Here is a 16102-nt window from a genome sequence, read left to right on the forward strand (position 1 = left end):
GATTAAGTGACCTGCCAAGGGTCAGACAGCTATTAAGTTTCTGAGGTCAGGTTAGAACTCAAGTCTTCCTCACTCCAGATCTCGTGCTTTATCCACTGTGCCACATAGCTTCCCCTTGGAGTAAAAGTATCTGGGTTCAAGTCCCAACTCGACTACTTTTTACCTCTTTGATTATGAGTAAGCCATTTTTAACCTTTTTAGGATTCAGCTTGATTGGAATAGACTGAGAATTTTATGATCTTTCTAGTTATAAATCTTTGATCCTATGATATCCTAAGATGCTATACAGATAAATCCCATCCTGTGGAGGATCATGGAGGCAAAGGGACTATTTTAAGAGAACATAAAGATGCCTAGTCAAGTACCTATCTGGAAAGAAGATCAAGGAATTAGGTGTGGTGTGCCCCTTATAGCCCTGTGTGGCCAGAAAATTGCACAAGTAAGATTTATCTCTTCCTAGAACACAAACTCCAGTTATATAGGTAGTGTGTATGGAGGATTTTGAAACCACCATTGTGAAAAGCTTTAATAATTCCCATTACTAGCATCATTATTATTACTAGATTATTAATGTAACCATTTAAAGAATGGTGAAATTCAGAAAAAAATTAGTAAGTAAGTATTAAAGAGTAAAATTAGGATTGTTTTCCCATAAAAACTATTCCTACATTATTTATTTAGTGTGGTAATGTTTTTGTAAAAGAAAGTAATAACTATTGTGGTAACCATAATTTATTTTACCTTGTTTTTTTTAATCTTACTTTACTATTGTACTATAAGAAATGATGAACTAGATGCCCTCAGAAAAATCTTAAAAGATTCACATGAACTGACAAAGTGAAATGAATAGGACCAGGAAAACATTATACACTATAACAACAATGTTCTGGGATGATTAACTGTGAATGGTTTAACTACTCTCAGCAATACAATGCTCCAAGACAACTCTGAAGAACTTAGGATGAAAAATGCTGTCCATCCCTAGAAAGTCTGAGTACAGATCAAAGAAAATGGAATTAAGTTTTGCTTGACTACACTTGTATAGCATATCAAATTGCTTACATTCTCAATATAGGTGTGGGTAGGAAGAGAGAGAACTTGGGACTCAATTTTAAAAACAAATGTTGAAAAAAATTTTACACGTAATTGGAGAAAAAATACTAAATTAAAGAAAAATCTGGAAAGCTATAAAATGATAGACATTACTTTGCAAATAGAATACCAGCTTCTTAATCTCACTACATTAATGTGTTCTTTCCCTTGCAATAATTCCTCAAGTATAAAAAGAGGAAAAGGTCATTTTATATTTTCAAATCCTGTTTCACCTTGGCATGGCAATGCTTGTGGGCAAATATGATAGTCTAGTGACTGAATAGGAAAGACCAATGATAAAATATAGATGTGACACTGAAGCCAATGATGTTAATATACTTCAACAGGGAGGAAATGGATGATTAGGAAATGCTTAGTGTTGAATTCAGCGATTATTCTCTTGAATAAAAGGAGGAGAGTTTCAGAAGGTAACATAAATAGCATGAATGCCAACTTCTTCAAGGAAGGACTGGTTTTCATTTTGTCTGTACATTTCCATTAATTGTAGGTGCTTAATAAAGACTAACAGAATTGGTGAATTGAACTGTTTATTGAATAGATGGGGTGGGGAAAATTTATCAGTGTAAAAATGAAGATGATTATTATTTAGTGTCTAATGTAGAATCAGAGAACACTGCATGGTAGTTTCATAAAAGTTATTTTTAAAATGAATTCTCTTCTTTTATCCACTTGCTTACTTACCTCTATAATTATTCTAGAAGATAAATTCCCTGAGTGGAGGGACTATGCCATTTTTGAAAAATCTTTGTATTCCCAATATTTATAATGGTGTTTAGAACATAGTAAGCGCTTAATAAATGTTCACTGAATTAAATTGAATTTTTAAAGTTCAAAACTTTTAATGAAATGAAAGGCTATTTAACTTAAACAGATAAAACAGAAGTATCACTGAATTCTAGACATATCTCAGAGACAATAAAAAGTTACAAAATTACCAAATTAAGTTGAGTATAATTTTGCCAAGTACCAACATGACAGAAGAAAAAACTCCTAAAGACCTTCAGCTGAATACTAGAAGCTTATATCAATATCTAATCAATACCTTCAGTAGAAAACATGAAAACATATTGCTGAACTAAAGGTCATCAAAGAATATAAGAAAGAAAAAAAGAAATTAAAAATTCTTGACAGACTTAATCAGAAATTTAAAGTAAAAACCAAAAATGATATAAGGGATCAATGCAGCACTAAAAATAAATAAGTGAATGATTCAACATAAATCAAAAATACAGTCTTGAGTAGCAAAACCAAACAAAAACAAAAAACTAGAGCAAAAAAACAACAATTGAAGAAGCAAGATGTGGAATTTTTTTTATTTTCTCTATGGTCAAAAGAAGTCCAACACAACAAAAACTCAGCTTGGTCCAAATGTAAAAAAGAAAGCATCTATCCATTACTATAATGAATAACATAATAGTGACATCAAAACTGGTGATTGAAATTCTGGTTTCTCTGCAAAAATGGAAAGGGCCTGGGCCAGAAAATGTCTCATAAATATTGTTTCAAATTATTCCAAGTGGTACATTAATTGCAACCAAAGCCTTTTACCAACTTCCTCTTTGATAAAAGTCTGATCTCATCTTTCTTAATGGCAAGCATCACATTCTTATTACCAAAGATGAGAATGATAGTGAACCTTCCAAATATAATTAAATGACATCTTTGAGCACTTCATATCAACCATTCATAGTTTGTATAGCTAAAAAAAAAAGTATACAAACGCTCAGAAGAAAATAGCATATTTACAGGATTAAATAGGATAAGCTAATTTATCAATTTAGTGAATATTAAACAATCCATCTCAAAATGCCGTATCATTTAAACTTCCTTATTTTATCATTATCATTGAATCAAATAGTTATCATTATTAGTCAAAACTTTTGATGTAATTCCACATTCATGATATAGTTACTTACTGAAAATACATCCAAAAAAGTCCAAGCATGGTGAGAATGCGACAGTATTTCATATCCACAGAAAATCGTCTTCCATTTAAAACATATCATTGATACAATAATGGCAGGAATCACTTGTATAAAGCATGGTAACTTCCAAAAAGACCTTTTAAGGCCTCTATGATTCTACCTAACTTTAAATTCATTACTATAATTCCTGAATAGAAATGAGGATGGCTTTTGAGTAAAAGAGTAATGACAAAAAGTTACAGGACTCTATTGAAAAGCACACTCCAACAGCTACTTCATTTTGGGGAAACACCAATATCAAAATATTATATGGAATTGAATACAAAATTCTAAATATGCACTGAGGAAGACTTAAAATTGAAAACTTTGAGCTTAAATCCCTAGGTCAGATTGAAACAATGGATGAATATGATCTTTATTAAAGTCTTGTTTTCTAATAACATATTAAGCATAAAGTCATCAAGGAAAAATTTCTATGTAATGTTAACAAAAAGCAGGGCTCATCTTTGCAAACTGACTATATACATATAAACACTTAATCATCAAAAATGAGGGAGAGAATTGGTTATTATTCTCAGAGCACAAGATAAATAGGTTAAAAATTTGTAGAAACACTTTTATAGAAAAATGATCTCACTTCACAAAATTTAACAATAGATATATACAAGTGAATTTGCTGTGTGTAACCATCTTGAGATGGTGCCTGCAGAATGACTAAGACCCAAGAATAGAATCAAAAGATTCTCTATAAGACATCAACCATATTAACTTAGCCAACATCATAATGACAAAGGCGTGTTAAATAAATAGTTGAATCTTACAGATTTGTTCATAGAAACAGAGGGGTTTGTGATAAGGATTCAAGATCAGATGATCTTCACTAGAAATTACAAAAAAATTATCCTTAAGAATCTAGGCTTCTTTGTTGATAAGAGTAGTCAATGAACTGATTTCAGTTTGTAAATTTTAGCATCTATTAATACCAAGAAATTTTTAAATATTTAGATATTTAGAATTTAAAAAAAAAACTATGGTATCTTTTTATAGTAACAAATTATACACTCCCATAAGGAGTCTAAAATACCCTTCAAAATTCAACAAATAAAAAATATTGGAATGAGATCATTATTGCAGCCTAAACTATTGCCTGTGATTACCTACGTATAATACTGATGCACAAAAAATATAAATAATATTTTAATAAACATTGCCTTATCAAATACTTATATCTACGTGCCATTTGGAATTAAGAGCTTTAAATACATAGAGACCTAGTAGTAGCAGAATTAAAATCATGTTGGATAAAAATGATGTACATATCATTCCTAACATCCTGTCTGCTGCTACTGGAATAGCTACAAAGATTCTTTCAGCAACCAAGAGAAGATGAGCTTACATCCCAATTCTTTTTTGCAACTATAAAAAAACAGTTATTTTATCTACCTATGCAGTGTTCCATGGAACTCAATCAATATAAAAGAGCAAATCTGAATTCCATTGAAAAAAGATGAGCAGTAGAATAAATGAAAAAGATGATGATAATTCACCTTTATACAGTATTTGAAAGTCTACAGAGTACTTTTATCCTAATAATGAGATAAGTAATGTAAGCCTTATCCATTTACATAGGAGGAAACTGAGCTTCTGGGGTTATGGAAGCTGATAGTATATAGGTGAAATGCCCAGTGTGGCCAAGAAAGTACGCACATATATATTGATAAATTATTTCTTGAGAGGAAGTTACTAACTTCCATTAAAAGAGCTAGCAGTGTACACAATCACCATAAATGCCAGTTGAATTTTCATTTCCAAATCCTATGTTTCAGATAGATTGTAGCTTATTTATCCAAATTTTGTTAGGGTGCTAAAATTTTATTATGATAAAGCTATTTTAACCAGTTATTACTGTAATCCCTGGATAATCCACTCACAGTGTGAAAAGTCTGGGCATATTTTGAAAGTTTTTCTCATTTTCTTGGTTCATGAGTCCCTTAAGAAATCTAGCAAATACCTTCCATGCTGTGTACATATATGATAACACATGATCTCTTACTTCTAAGCCTTTCTTTCTTAATATTATAGAATAAAACCTTATGTTAATAAGAAAAAACAAAACAAAGTCGTCATACATGAGAAGCCATTAGTGATAAACACTTCATCATTTCTCAGAGTACCATATAGCCCCAAACATCAGGATTTCTCTCATAAAGAATTTCCCAGAATTCTCAGCTCCAATCTACATTATCCTTGAGCTCTCTCAGAGACATCCAGGATTCTGGTTACTGCTTGAATTCCCTCTTCTTCCAAGCCAGGTAAACCCGATGAGACCTTCCCCCTCCCTCAGCTTTATAATTATCTTTTAGCCAAAAGATTCTCTCTTTCCAAACAGAAGATCATGTCACAGAGAATAGTCTTCATTAACAAGGAGAAAAATATCTCAAGAGCCCTCATTGTGTGGAAGAAGATGCAGGATCTTCCTTAGTGGTCCAGGGAGATTTCCTTTTACTGATGGCATTCTGTTTGATTACTACTCCTGGAAGAACAAGATTTCCTCCAAAAAAAACAAAAAAACAAGTTCTACTGCTAATATCCAATTTCAGAAAAGTCAGCATAGATTCTATGTTAAAATATTGTAATCACTCTCTTAATGTCCTTTCACCAAATAGTAGAAATTAAAATTTTCTAAAGTTCTACAATTGTTCCCTAATTTTACCTGCATAAGGTCAATGGAATTATCCTAGAGTGTTAATGATTTCTGCTGGTTATCAGTCAAGCTTTGGGGGTGGGGTAGATGAAAAGAGATATATCTGATGACTATGACATAAAAACAGATGACATCTTGTTTTTTTCATTTCTCATTTACCCCCTTTTGATGTGATTTTTTCTGGTGCAACATGATATATGTGGAAATATGTTTAGAAGAATTGGACGTGTTTAACCTATATTGGATTACTTGCTATCTAGGGGAGGAGGTGAAGAGAAGGGAGGGAGAAAAACTTGGAACACATGATTTTGCAAGGGTGGGTGTTAAAAAATGTCTTTGCTTGTATTTTGAAAAATAAAAAGCTATTATTATTTTTAACAAGAAGGCATCAATAACATTTTTTAAAATAAACCCAAAATTCCTAACTAAAATGGCACAGCTATGGAGCTCTTCTTTCTGAAGTGTTTCAAAAAGCTTTATTATTATATTCCAGTTTTAAACTCTTAAAGGAGCCCAGCCTTGATGTTGTTATAGCTAATAAAATTTATTTATTTCAAATGTGCATTTAGTAAACAAATAATACTTTGATTTGTCCTTATAAGATATATGAGCAGGCTACAACACATTACAAATGAAGAATTATCCAAGAGAATCAGTAGAAAGGTGAAATCAGAGAAATGGTTTATGAAGGGGATTAAGGGAAAACGGGCCAATTGGAAAGGGAGAGCAAGAGACAACCTATGGAGAGCTTGCATGTTCCATTGGTAATTATCCAACATCAAGAGGGCACAAGATTGGACAGAGAGGTTCCCTCAGGTATGGAATCAGAACTGAGTATTGCCTGGGATGGTCAGGCATTCCAGGCTTGTACTGAAGGGAGATCTGGTATCAATGGGATCACAGACTCAATGGGATGTTCGAATATATGCTGAAGCCAAGGTACAATTTCCTGACTGAAGCCTTTTATTACATTCCCTAAAGAATATTAATTAGGATGATCAGTCACCCTTGGTTAACCAAATTTACCCTAATTAGCAGGTCTCTACTTCTAAACTTGCTTCTATTGGTTTTATCTTTGTACTTAAAACATTTCTGCAGGAGTCTAGTGCCAAATGATTTATATCAATGCTGTGTGTACATAATTAGATTTCAGAAAGATTTTCCTTCTGTCATTGAATCATCATGCAGATTACATTTAGCCTTCCTACTTCATGACCTTTCCACGCCAGTCATAATAAAGATTCAAAGGAGCTTGCAGACAAGTAGCGACTTCTTAAAGGCAAGCCAGATCTTTCAACCTGCTCTTTTTTTCCCCTGACTTTGAAATTTTAGTTCTTTTTCACTGGCACAGATTGAATCTGTTTTAAGTCTTAAGTATGATGCAGACTTGCTTTATCTTTATTTGGTATTTTCATTGCATTGTCACTTTCAATACCAATAAAACATACACTGTGTTTTAAAACAACCTTCAGGTTTTTTTTTTCTTCTGTGATCATGTCTCTCGCCAACTTTCAGCTCCGGAGTTTCTGTCTTTGATGCCTGAGGAAATCGGTCCTGTATAAATGTGTCTGACACTTTCAATACTAAAAATAAATTTTGGACTGGCTCCCAGGTTAGCCTCCTGAAATCACATCATTTTCATGAGGTATGAACAGCATTCAGTCTCTTTCCACTTGGATGCTATTTATAAGACCAATGCATTGCACTGGCCTTTCCCCATCCTTCCTTCTTTGGTGTTCTGATTAAGATTTCTGATTAGGTCAAATGCTGAAAGGCTTTCTTTCTTGCTGATAGTGGTGGAAAATGTGAGATCATTCACTACTTGATCTGCTTCTTCCATCTCAGCTCTTCAGAACTTTAGCAAAACACCATTTTTTCCTTTAATCTTGAAGTATTTTGAGGACTTTCTAGAGCCATTTTGATCAACAAAATATTCCAATGGTTTCTATGCAGCTCGTTCTTGTAGACACAAAATCCCATTGGTAGATCAATCTCCCCCATGCTTGTTGCCAGCCAACACACAATGCCACAATAAGGCAAAATCAGTTTAGGTTCCCAGCAGTCAGTCCCTACAATCAATAGATTGTCATAGCCTGGTTGATAATGGGGTGATTCACATTGATCTTAAGAACTGTGCTAGCAAATCATCTCAACTGCATTTGCTAAATCACCGTTCAGAGGTTACTGGGTTTAAAAACAAAAACAAATACAAAAAGACCCGAATAGATAAAGTCTCTTTCAAGCCAGTAGAGATTACTCAAGATATTACCTGAACAAGTGAATTTGATCCTTCATTTCTTTGGTCTTTAATAAAGTGATTTTGATGCTAGGGAGACTTTGGACTCTTTTGATGCTGCATAATATATGTTACAAAAGACTAAGTACTTTTTCTTACTGATTGCCAAAAACTCTCCATCCTTTTTCTACTTTTTTTTTAAAAAAACACAGAATTAAAAGAGAATTGCAAATAGGAGAGATGCTTAGAGATCATCTAATCCAGCTATCACTTTTTTGTAGATGTTTGGATAAGAAAGGGAAAGAAAGGGAGAGGAAGAGAAGGGGAGGAAAAGGGAGGAAAAGAGAGGAGAAGGGAGGGAGAAGTATTTAAAAAGAAGGGATAGAAAGAGGAAAAGGAAGGAGGAAAAAGAAAAAAGGAAAGGGGAGGGAAGGAAAGAAAAAAGGAAGAGAGGGAGGGAAAAAGGGAGGGAAAGAGGGAGGGAAGGAGAAATGAAGGGAGAGAAGAAGGAGTTGCTCCAAAGATGTAATAATGAGATTTTATTTTATACCTGTAAAATTACCAAAATGACCAGATTAAAGATTTTTATTCTCAATTTATAGACACAGATAATTTTCAACATTCACCCTTACAAAATCTTGTGTTCTAAATTCTTCCCTCTTTTCCCCTTACTCCATCCTATAGATGACAAGTAATCTAGTGTGTTAAATAATATTAATTCTTCTATACATATTTCCACAGTTATCATGCTGTACAAGAATAATCAGATCAAAAAGAAAAAATGAGAAAGAAAACAAAATGCAAGCAAACGACAAAAAGAGTGAAAATGTTATGTTGTGACCCACACTCAATTCCCACAGTCCTCTCTCTGGGTGTAGATGGCTCTCTTCATCACAAGATCATTGAAACTGGCATCAGTCATCTCATTGTTGAAGAAAGCCACGTCCATCAGAATTGATCATCTCATAATACTGTTGTTGCCATGTACAATGATCTCCTGGTCCTGCTCATTTCACTCAGCATCAGTTCATGTCTCTCGAGGTCTTTCTGAAATCATCCTGCTGGTCATTTCTTACAGAACAATAATATTCCATAACATTCATGTGCTACAACTTATTCAGCCATTCTCCAATTGATGGGCATCCACTCAGTTTCCAGTTTCTTGCCACCTCAAAAAGGGCTGCCACAAACATTTTTGCATATGCAAGTCCCTTTCTCCCCTTTATAATCTCCAGGATACAAGCCCAGTAGAAGCACTGCTGGATCAAAGAGTGTGCACATTTTGATAACCCTTTGGGTATAGTTCCATTGTTCTACAGAATGGTTGGATCTGTTTACAATTCTACCAACGATGTACCAGTGTCCCAGAGCAGAGGGCTGGAACTGAGCAGATGCACTTAACTAACCTAGCACTTAAGGCTAATTACCAATTGGACAATTCTCTATTAACATATGCTTGGAGGATGACCCTACTCACTTCTGTGCTGGCTCTATCTGTGGGTGTGGACAAAGAAGGGGAAGGGAGATCAGAGGATGGAGTTGGACAAGCGGGATCATTCTTTGGCAGTGGAGAGAGAGAAAGGAGCGTGGAGATTCCTATATATAATCCCCTAACGGCGACCCCAAAAAGAATAAAGACTTTTGCTTATCCTGACTCTGGCTGATTCTAAGATATCCAGGGTACTAACGCAGGCACAACATCCCAGTTTTCCCACATCCCCTCCAACATTTATCATTATCTTTTCCTGTCATGTTAGCCAATCTGAGAGGTGTGTAGTGGTATCTCAGAGTTGTCTTAATTTGCATTTCTCTGATCAATAGTGATCTTTTCATATGACTAGAAATGGCTTCATCTGAAAATTGTTCATATTTTTTGAACATTTAGAAAATGAGGATTATTGATGATGAAGTTGTAGGAATAGGTACATTGCTGATTTGTTCATGAAGCTGTGAATTCGACAGCCATTTTGAAGAGCAACTTGGAATGATGAAAATAAAATAACTAAAATGGCCATTTTGACTCAGATGTTCCACTAACAGGCATGAATCACTGGGTTGGAGAAGTAGGTGATGTCTCCAGTGAGGAATAGGGTGGAAAATGGCAGTAGTGTTCTGAATTCTGGTGTCCTGCCAAAAGTTTGATAATGATATACGGATTGAGGCACTTTCCGACGTCTTCCTTATGGAAATTCATTTTTCTGTAAGCCTCTAATTGGCCACTGAGTAGCATTGTGGATAGAGTACAGGACCTAAAATGTCAGGTGGAATTGAGTTCAAATCCAGCCTCAGACACTTAGTACCTATATAATCCTGAGCAAATCACTTAATCTGTTTGCCTTAGTTTCCTCATCTTCAAGGGAACAGTAACAGCACCTCTCTCTTAGGATTGTCACAAGGACCAAATGAGGATCAAAATGCTAAGTCATTCGTGCTGAATGGTGTGCCATTTCTTTCTCAAAGTGTATTAAAGCAAACAAAGGCTAAATGACCTGCCTTCGATCATATAACTAGTAAATGTTGGAGGCTGAATTTGAAATCAGTTCCTCCGACTCCAGACCTGTATTCTCTCCTTTGAGCCATGTAGCTGCCTCCTACCTGGCACATCGTGATTTCTCTATATAATAATATTTTTTCAAAATTAAAGGTTTTTAATGTTTGAACTCTAACTTGTTTAGAATATGTTCTTCCATCTGCCTTGCTGAAAAAGGTTAAAAAAAAAGTCAAGAAAGGTCAACTACAACTGCAGTTGTAGTTGAAAATGTAGCATGAGCACATGAATTGTTTTGTTCAAATTGCTTGTAAAGGGCTCCTATTGTTTTCCAAAAGAGTTCAATGACAGATCTTCTGAACAGAAAAAAGTCTCCAAAACATATTGACTGGCAAGTTGCAAGTGGTTCATTTTATCTTCTCAAATTACTGAAAATAAGCAATGCTCTGTTCTTCACCTGGGGTGGGGGGAAATGCAATTCTTCAGAATCCCTAAGTGCAGCTTAGAAAAGTCAAAATTCATCATTATTTCTCAGAGGCAATCCCTCCAAAAATTGGGTCTCCTGTATTAACTTGAGAAATCAACTTCTAATTACGGCACCCTACTTTCGTGATGACCTTATATCAGTGGTATATAAACAAGCCTATTCACTAATAAGACTCAAGAGTCAAAAAAGGGCAGAGTGAAATGTCAGTCCAAATGGTATACAGTGATTCACTTACATGCATGATAATAATAATAATAGCTAACATTCACATAGTGCTTCCTATGGGCCAGGTATGGTGCGAAGCACTTTCCAATTATTATCTCATTTGATCCTCACAACAATCCTGGAAGGTAGGCACTGTTATTATCCTCATTTTACAGAAGGAGAAACTGAGAAACAAATTAAGTGGCTTGTCCAGGAGCACACAGTTAGTATCTACAGCTAAATTTGAACTCATCTTCCTGATACCAGGTCCAATACTCTTCACTGCACGATTGAGAAAATCATTAATATGTCTTTCTAAAAAAAAAAAAAAAGAAAGAAAGAAAGAAAGAAAGAAAGAAAGAAAGAAAGAAAGAAAGAAAGAAAGAAAGAAAGAAAGAAAGAAAGAAAGAAAGAAAGAAAGAAAGAAAGAAAGAAAGAAAGAAAGAAAGAAAGAAAGAAAGAAAGAAAGAAAGAAAGAAAGAAAGAAAGAAAGAAAATCTTAAGGGAATAATAGAGGTATTTACTGAGGCGGTATTAGTATCATGGATAAGGAGCTATTCTTAGAGTCAGAAAGAAAGATCTGTTTTCAAGTTTGTCTTTGACTTATACAAAAGTTATAAGTCTTGGCAATTCATTTGATCTTTTAGGACTCCAAGCAACAGGTCTAAAAAAAAATCATTCATTCTGAAAAGTATGTAACAATTTTTAAAATATGGTTTCTTCTCAATGTAAACATTTATTTGTATTTTTTAAAGGCAACAAATTTTCTTTTGAAGAAAGTCTATATAATAAATACTACACTTTGTGTTCAGAGCTATATATTTTTTCTTTGCTTCATTGTAGGCTTTCTTTTGTTCTCTGCCATGCACTTTTTACTTTATTCTTTTTTTTCCCCTTTTTCATTCTTCCCTCCTCAGGAAGATTAATTATAGGGTGGAGACAGACAGATACATATACACACACACATACATATAGAGAGAGACATGCCTACCCACATACATACACATATACACATAAACATATGCAAACATATATATACATGTACTTAGATATCTATTGTCATATAAATATATACACATATACATTTATATGCATTTGTCTGACTACTGTATTTGTTTGTCCGGTTTATCTGAAAATGGATAACATCTTCCTTAATAAGACCAGGTCCTTTTCATATTTTTCTAACTTCACCAGCTCATCATTTCCTATACCATGACAATATCCCAACCTTAAATTATGTAGTTATTTTAAATAATTTAAAACATTAATTAGTATGGCTGATATATATTGTAGTTTCTCTATTTTCCTCTTTTGATTAAATCTATTTTAATTTTATCTAAGATCATGATTGTTACCCTTGCTTTTTTACATAATAAATTCTATTTCTGATTTTATTTCATGTCTATGTATGTTTTTCCCATCTCTCCCGATTCCTCTATTTTACTCCTATCCACTACTTTGCCCTCTTGTTACTTAAACTAACTGCCCTCACTAATTCTCTCTCCCCCCCATCCCATCCTTCTTTATCCCATTCCCATTAATATACATAGCACCAGGAGAGAGGATATATGAGATAGCATCATGAAGGCACACTTCCCCATGCATGGATTTGATTTTTCCAAATGGATCACAAATGGAAACAGCAATGCTAATGTCCATGCTACCAGGTTCTGGGCTGGTCTGACTCAGGAGTTAAGTCTTGATTCTTCCAAATGAAGGTGAGGCTTCAAGTGGAGATAAAAGAGCAGGGGAATGAGGAGGGGAAGGGAAGATCATTGCTATGGCAGCAATCCTTTCTCCAGAGCTTAAATCCCTCCTGAAGCTCATCAAGCAGGATAGAAACTAGTATCCAGAATGGATCCAAAACAAAATCAGAAAGGATTTCAGACTGATGCTGCTGTTCTCATTGGAATGTTAAAACATTGTCTATATAGGTCTACACTACATCTGAGAACCAGTTCATTTATGATCAGGTGCTCATGATTCCTACAGATGCTATGACCCAGTCCTTAACTTAGAAGGAAAGGGACATCCCCTCAAGTGGTATTTTTACTGTCTGAGATATTGCATTTCCGATCAAAGGGAATATACTGCCAAAATCATTTGAATAACACCTTTATTAGTTATTGCCTTTTTAGTTTAAACTCATTAAACTGGTTCTTAAATTAATAATCCTTTGGGCGAAAGCTACTGATTAACAGCAAAAAGGGAAACATAGTAATGGCAGCACATGGGAGCAGAGTACAGAGAGCTGATTAGTGGATAGTCATTCCTCTAAACTGAAGTCAGAAAAGAATCTTTCATAATCTAATATAACAAGTGGAGCCAGTGGATCTGTGAAAATCAGCTCCACTGAGCACCTTGATGGAGTAAACCAGGCAGGTTGGTACCCCTCTTTGTCTTGCCCAAATAAAGAACAACTTGCTGTAGTATGATAATTAGCATCTGAGATATCTCACATATTTACTAAGAGTTATCTGTGCTGTTTTTTCCCCAAACCCTTAAATGATTACTCTGGTTTTTCCACCAGTTCTGAATTGACCCCACTCTATTATGGTCCAGACCACATCTCTCCTTTTTCTGCAAAAGAGTATTATGAGAGACTTTGTTAAATAGTCTGATAAAATCTTGACATACCATGTCTAAAGTGTTTTCCCTGAGATCTCTGTGAACTGGGGAATGACTGGATAAGTCCTGGTACATAATTAGGATGGAATACTATTAAGAAATAAATATGAGAATGGTTTCAGGATAATCTGAGAAGATATATATGCACTGATACAATATCAAGTGAACAGAACCAGGAGAACATTGTATACAGTAACAGTAAAAATAATCAACTCTGAAAGACTTTTACTACTCTGACCAATATCATGGTCCACAACAATTACAAAAGATTCATGATGAAAACTGCTGTTCACCGGAGATAGAATAATGAATTCTGAGTGCAAAAAGAAGCATTTTTTATTATATATTATAGCTTTTTATTTACAAAACATATGCACAGGTAATTTTTCAGCATTGACCCTTGCAAAACCTTCTGTTCCAACTTTTCCTCTCCTTCCCCTGACCCCCTTCCCTAGATGGCAGATAGACCAATACATATTAAATATGTTAAAGTATATGTTAAATACAATATATGTATATATATTTACACAGTTATCTTGCTGAACAAGAAAAATCAGATCTAGAAAGAAAGTTTAAAAAAACTGAAGGGAAACAAAAATGCAAGCAAACAACAACAGAAAGAGTAGAAATGCATTGTTGTGGTCCACACTCATTTCTCTCGCTGGGTGTAGTTGGTTCTGTTCATCATAGATCAATTGGAACTGATTTGGATCTTCTCATTGTTGAGGAGAGCCACGTCCATCAGAATTGATCATCATATAGTATTGTGGTTGAAGTTTATGATAATCTGCTCATTTCATTTAACATCAGTTCTTGTAAATCTCTCCAGGCTTCTCTAAAATCATCCTGCTGGTCACTTCTCACAGAACAATAATATTCCATAACATTCATATACCACAATTTATTTGTTCAGCCATTCTCCAATAGATGGGCATCCACTCAGTTTCTAGTTTCTTGACACTACAAAAAGGGATGCTACAAACATTCTTGCACATACAGGTCCCTTTCCCTTCTTTGAAATCTCTTTAGGATATAAGCCCAGTAGTAATATTGCTGGATCAAAGGGTATGATAACTTTTTGAGTATAGTTCTAAATTGCTCTCCAGAATGGTTGGATCTATTCACAAGTCCACCAACAATATATCAGTGCCCCTTTTCCCACATCCCCTCCAACATTCGTCATTATCTTTTCCTGTCATCTTAGCCAATCTGAGAGATGAATAGTGGTATTTCAGAGTTGTCTTAATTTTCACTTCTCCAATCAATAATGATTTGGAACACCTTTTCATATGGCTAAAAATAGTTTCCATTTCTTCTGAAAATTATCTGTTCATATCCTTCACATGACTAGAAACTGAAGCATGTTTTTTATTTTATTTTTGAAACATAGCTAACATGGAAATGTGTTTTATAATAACTTCACATTTATCACAAGTACCATAATGCTTGTCTTATCAAGTAGTGGGGGAGGAGCTTGAAGAAAAGAGAGAATTTGGTATTCAACATAAGAATATGAATATCGAATTTTTTTCAAATGAAATTGAATGGGAAGAGGGATGAAGTATTATCCCTGAATTGCCTTTCTAATAACCCTATGAAGAAAATCAAGTTCATAAGGCATGACTTCTTTAAAAGACATTACAAAAAATGGGAGGAGAGTGCTCAGCAGAGAACAAAAGAATAATATACAAGGAAATAAAGAAAAGGGGGATACTTATGAATATAATTTTCTCTATTATTATATGTGCTTTCTTGAAATGAAAATTTATTATTATATATTTTGAATCCTCCCTGATACTCTTCTGGATACATAACAATCTTTTGTTTTGTATTCCTTTACTGTCTCTTTTCTATTGTTTTTTTCTTATTCTGTATTTAGTTCAATAAATAAATACATAAAAGAAAAAAGAAAGACATTATAACTCTTATTTATCACTACTTCCCTCTTTTAAAAAAAACTCACAATCTTTTTCTTTAATTGTGTAATCAAAATAGTAAGCCACTCAGTGCTGCTGAACATCACTTAAGGAAATCACTCAGCCTTGTCAAGTAGATTCACTACAAAACTGTATTAACTAATCTCAACTGTGCCTTTATTGCTATAAAGAAATCTCTTTCTTCTTCCCAAATGCTATTCTATCACACCTGCTTTAGTAGCTGTTCTAAACCTCCTTTTCTCTCCTCAAACTTCCCACACTATCTCCAGTAAATCAATAATAATTTATTGAGAATTTGCTATGTGCTCTCCTCAGCAGAGGACTTTGTTGCCAGTTATATCTAAAAAAATAAGATAGATAAATGGCCCTAACCTACCCTG

This window comes from Sminthopsis crassicaudata, chromosome 6 (assembly GCF_048593235.1).
Source record: "Sminthopsis crassicaudata isolate SCR6 chromosome 6, ASM4859323v1, whole genome shotgun sequence".
NCBI lineage: Eukaryota > Metazoa > Chordata > Mammalia > Dasyuromorphia > Dasyuridae > Sminthopsis > Sminthopsis crassicaudata.